The sequence below is a fragment of the Notolepis coatsorum genome (assembly GCF_963971535.1).
Source record: "Notolepis coatsorum genome assembly, chromosome: 1".
NCBI classification, from domain to species: Eukaryota; Metazoa; Chordata; class Actinopteri; order Aulopiformes; family Paralepididae; genus Notolepis; species Notolepis coatsorum.
Window position 1 is genome coordinate 75,323,118 of NC_140165.1, and position 6,000 is coordinate 75,329,117.

Here is a 6,000-nt window from a genome sequence, read left to right on the forward strand (position 1 = left end):
TCCTGTAGCTCCGGTATGCCAGATTACCAGTCCAGCCGTGCTAGTTACGCTGCTGGCCAGTACGACTTACTACCATAGTGTCTGCATACCTGTATCACTGTACATATTAATACTACAACTCTGTACATACATGTACTAGTACTATTACTCAGTAGTACTGATTTGATATATACCCAGTTTAATCACCTGTATATTACTATTGCACTTTACTGTTACATTTGCACTCTAGTTGGACGCCAAACTTCTTTTTGTTGTACTTGTGCTGTAATAATGACAATACATTTGAATCTAATCGAATATTTTGTGACGTCAGCAGTGATTGCAAGCGCCACAGTGGGAATAAGTCTAAAGTTGTTTTTGTGTTGTCCTTTAGAGATGTGTACGTGTTCCTTTTAAAAGATGTCAACTAGACTAAACTAAAGACACATTTATCTGTTTTCTGCTCCATGGTCACACAGATGTCTCGTGGACAGCGTGCTTCCAGGGTCGTCTTCTCGGTTCTTCCCCAGGGAGAGTGACGGCAGGCTGCGCTTCAGTGTCCAGGCCTTCCGCTTCAACAAGCAGCCAGAGGAGCAGGTAACGGCACCTGACAGGGGAGCAGGTAACGGCACCTGACAGGGGAGCAGGTAACAGCACCTGACGGGGGAGCAGGTAACGCAGGGGGAGCAGGTAACGGCACCTGACAGGGGAGCAGGTAACGCAGGGGGAGCAGGTAACAGCACCTGACAGGGGGGAGCAGGTAACGACACCTGACAGGGGGAGCAGGTAACGGCACCTGACAGGGGGAGCAGGTAACGACACCTGACAGGGGAGCAGGTAACGCAGGGGGAGCAGGTAACAGCACCTGACAGGGGAGCAGGTAACGCAGGGGGAGCAGGTAACAGCACCTGACAGGGGGGAGCAGGTAACGGCACCTGACAGGGGGAGCAGGTAACGGCACCTGACAGGGGAGCAGGTAACGCAGGGGGAGCAGGTAACAGCACCTGACGGGGGGAGCAGGTAACAGCACCTGACAGGGGGGAGCAGGTAACGCAGGGGGAGCAGGTAACAGCACATGACGGGGGGAGCAGGTAACAACACCTGACAGGGGGAGCAGGTAACGGCACCTGACGGGGGGAGCAGGTAACAACACTTGACAGGGGAGCAGGTAACGGCACCTGACAGGGGAGCAGGTAACAGCACCTGACAGGGGGAGCAGGTAACGGCACATGAAGGGGGGAGCAGGTAACAGCACCTGACAGGGGAGCAGGTAACGCAGGGGGAGCAGGTAACAGCACATGACGGGGGGAGCAGGTAACGGCACCTGACAGGGGGAGCAGGTAACGGCACCTGACAGGGGAGCAGGTAACAGCACCTGACAGGGGGAGCAGGTAACGGCACATGACGGGGGGAGCAGGTAACAGCACCTGACAGGGGAGCAGGTAACGCAGGGGGAGCAGGTAACAGCACATGACGGGGGGAGCAGGTAACGGCACCTGACGGGGGGAGCAGGTAACGGCACCTGACAGGGGGAGCAGGTAACGGCACCTGACGGGGGGGAGCAGGTAACGGCACCTGACGGGGGGAGCAGGTAACGGCACCTGACGGGGGGAGCAGGTAACGGCACCTGACGGGGGGAGCAGGTAACGGCACCTGACGGGGGGAGCAGGTAACGGCACCTGACGGGGGGAGCAGGTAACGGCACCTGACGGGGGGAGCAGGTAACGGCACCTGACGGGGGGAGCAGGTAACGGCACCTGACGGGGGAGCAGGTAACGGCACCTGACGGGGGGAGCAGGTAACGGCACCTGAATCAATCGAGTATTACAATTCCAACATAGAATTCTGATGAAATTATTGTTTTTTAGTTTTAAACTATAATACAAACGGTGAAATTCCCATCCTCAAAAACCCACCCAAAAATACGAAAGAAATGGCAAATGAAAGCGACTGAAGAAATGGAATCCCCCTTTTCCACCTTGAATCTACTCGCATACTGATGTACTGTGTCATATTCCAGGTATGTACTATGTCATATGCTTGATATGTACTATATAATATGTACATGTCATAGTGTACACAATTTGTAAGTCGCTTTGTATAAAAGTGTCAGCTTAATGACATGTCATATAAATGTACTATATCATATTCCTGCTATGTATGTGCTATGTCATATCCCTGCTATGTTTACTCGCATTCAAATTTAGAGTTAATTTTAAGGTGCTGCTTCTTACTTTTAGAGGCCTTCATGGTCTAAAACTAGCATTTAGCTAGTTTTATCTTGGTTTTACTTTGTATTTATACTTTCTATTTGGTCTGTTCGAATTTGTTCTATGTATTGCTGTATTTGACTGGAAAGCACTTTGTGATCCTGTATCTTGAAAGGTGCTATATAAATAAAAAAGATATCTAACCCTAACTAACCTTACTGTCATGCACTTGTCCTAATAAACGAACCTACACTGTAGCACTCAACACTTTGATGAACATTGTTACTCAGCTGATAGAGTTGTGCCCTTCCTGATGGCTTGTCGTACAGAACTTGTAAGTCGCTTTGGATAAAAGCGTTCAGCTAAATGACTAAATGTAAATGTACTTACTATGTCATATTCCAGGTATTCCTCAGCTGCCACCTCAGGGCGACCCTGAAACACGACCCACCTGACCACCTCGACAAGGCCTGCTTCTTCCACCGCCCCTCGTTCAGGTTAGGCTTCCCCACAGGCCCACACTCAGGTTAGGCTTCCTCTACAGGCCCACGCTCAGGTTAGGCTTCCCCACAGGCCCACGCTCAGGTTAGGCTTCCTCTACAGGCTCAGGTTAGGCTTCCCCACAGGCCCACGCGCTCAGGTTAGGCTTCCCCCACAGGTCCACGCTCAGGTTAGGCTTCCCCACAGGCCCACGCTCAGGTTAGGCTTCCCCACAGGCCCACGCTCAGGTTAGGCCTCTTCCACCGCCCCTCGTTCAGGTTAGGCTTCCCCACAGGCCCACGCTCAGGTTAGGCTTCCCCACAGGCCCACGCTCAGGTTAGGCTTCCCCCACAGGTCCACGCTCAGGTTAGGCTTCCCCACAGGCCCACGCTCAGGTTAGGCTTCCCCACAGGCCCACGCTCAGGTTAGGCCTCTTCCACCGCCCCTCGTTCAGGTTAGGCTTCCCCACAGGCCCACGCTCAGGTTAGGCTTCCCCACAGGCCCACACTCGGGTTAGGCTTCCCCACAGGCCCACACTCAGGTTAGGCTTCCCCACAGGCCCACACTCAGGTTAGGCTTCCCCACAGGCCCACACTCAGGTTAGGCTTCCCCACAGGCCCACACTCAGGTTAGGCTTCCCCACAGGCCCACACTCAGGTTAGGCTTCCCCCACAGGCCCACGCTCAGGTTAGGCTTCCCCACAGGCCCACGCTCAGGTTAGGCTTCCCCCACAGGCCCATGCTCAGGTTAGGCTTCCCCACAGGCCCACGCTCAGGTTAGGCTTCCCCACAGGCCCACGCTCAGGTTAGGCTTCCCCCACAGGCCCATGCTCAGGTTAGGCTTCCCCACAGGCCCACACTCAGGTTAGGCTTCCCCACAGGCCCACGCTCAGGTTAGGCTTCCCCCACAGGCCCACGCTCAGGTTAGGCTTCCCCACAGGCCCACGCTCAGGTTAGGCTTCCCCCACAGGCCCACGCTCAGGTTAGGCTTCCCCACAGGCCCACGCTCAGGTTAGGCTTCCCCACAGGCCCATGCTCAGGTTAGGCTTCCCCCACAGGCCCACGCTCAGGTTAGGCTTCCTCTACAGGCCCACGCTCAGGTTAGGCTTCCCCACAGGCCCACGCTCAGGTTAGGCTTCCTCTACAGGCTCAGGTTAGGCTTCCCCACAGGCCCACGCGCTCAGGTTAGGCTTCCCCCACAGGTCCACGCTCAGGTTAGGCTTCCCCACAGGCCCACGCTCAGGTTAGGCTTCCCCACAGGCCCACGCTCAGGTTAGGCCTCTTCCACCGCCCCTCGTTCAGGTTAGGCTTCCCCACAGGCCCACGCTCAGGTTAGGCTTCCCCACAGGCCCACGCTCAGGTTAGGCTTCCCCCACAGGTCCACGCTCAGGTTAGGCTTCCCCACAGGCCCACGCTCAGGTTAGGCTTCCCCACAGGCCCACGCTCAGGTTAGGCCTCTTCCACCGCCCCTCGTTCAGGTTAGGCTTCCCCACAGGCCCACGCTCAGGTTAGGCTTCCCCACAGGCCCACACTCAGGTTAGGCTTCCCCACAGGCCCACACTCAGGTTAGGCTTCCCCACAGGCCCACACTCAGGTTAGGCTTCCCCACAGGCCCACACACAGGTTAGGCTTCCCCCACAGGCCCACGCTCAGGTTAGGCTTCCCCACAGGCCCACGCTCAGGTTAGGCTTCCCCCACAGGCCCATGCTCAGGTTAGGCTTCCCCACAGGCCCACGCTCAGGTTAGGCTTCCCCACAGGCCCACGCTCAGGTTAGGCTTCCCCCACAGGCCCATGCTCAGGTTAGGCTTCCCCCACAGGCCCACGCTCAGGTTAGGCTTCCCCACAGGCCCACGCTCAGGTTAGGCTTCCCCCACAGGCCCACGCTCAGGTTAGGCTTCCCCACAGGCCCACGCTCAGGTTAGGCTTCCCCCACAGGCCCACGCTCAGGTTAGGCTTCCCCGCAGGCCCACGCTCAGGTTAGGCTTCCCCACAGGCCCACGCTCAGGTTAGGCTTCCCCACAGGCCCATGCTCAGGTTAGGCTTCCCCCACAGGCCCATGCTCAGGTTAGGCTTCCCCACAGGCCCATGCTCAGGTTGGGCTTCCCCCACAGGCCCATGCTCAGGTTGGGCTTCCCCCACATGCCCACACTCAGGTTAGGCTTCCCCCACAGGCCCACGCTCAGGTTAGGCTTCCCCCACAGGCCCATGCTCAGGTTGGGCTTCCCCCACAGGCCCATGCTCAGGTTAGGCTTCCCCACAGGCCCATGCTCAGGTTGGGCTTCCCCCACAGGCCCATGCTAAGGTTGGGCTTCCCCCACAGGCCCATGCTCAGGTTGGGCTTCCCCCACAGGCCCATGCTCAGGTTGGGCTTCCCCCACAGGCCCATGCTCAGGTTGGGCTTCCCCCACAGGCCCATTCTCAGGTTAGGCTTCCCCTACAGGCCCACGCTCAGGTTAGGCTTCCCCCACAGGCCCACGCTCAGGTTAGGCTTCCCCCACAGGCCCATGCTCAGGTTAGGCTTCCCCCACAGGCCCATGCTCAGGTTGGGCTTCCCCCACAGGCCCATGCTCAGGTTAGGCTTCCCCCACAGGCCCACGCTCAGGTTAGGCTTCCCCCACAGGCCCATGCTCAGGTTAGGCTTCCCCCACAGGCCCATGCTCAGGTTAGGCTTCCCCCACAGGCCCATGCTCAGGTTAGGCTTCCCCCACAGGCCCATGCTCAGGTTAGGCTTCCTCTACAGGCCCACGCTCAGGTTAGGCTTCCCCACAGGCCCATGCTCAGGTTAGGCTTCCCCCACAGGCCCATGCTCAGGTTAGGCTTCCCCACAGGCCCATGCTCAGGTTAGGCTGCCAACTCAGCTTGTACTATTTCTTTAGCTCGATGTCAATTATAATCGGGCCTCATTTAGCTAAATATCATGTCTCCAGAATTCATGCATTTCTTCATTTCAATGTTTGAATTGCATGTTATTACGTTCCCGACAGGAGGGTGTATTCCAGCTGTGAGCTGGTGGAAGGGTGGCTGGTGTTACATCTACGGTGCCCACCATCTCTGCCCTTGAGCAAGGCACTGAACCCCAAAACTGCTCCAGTGCGGGCGACCCTGCACTCTGACCTCTCTGAATAAATGCATCATGTGTACACTACAGACATTGCAATTGCCTTGTTGTGTACAACATTGACAATTTAAATAATTATACATTCAGCCTGTGGATCCCACCCAGAAAGATTACAACTAACGGCTAATGTGAATCCAAAGAAATAGTCATAATGTGTCCACTGCACTCAGACTATTTATCCAAATAGTAGAAAAGAATGGGGTCACACTTGAG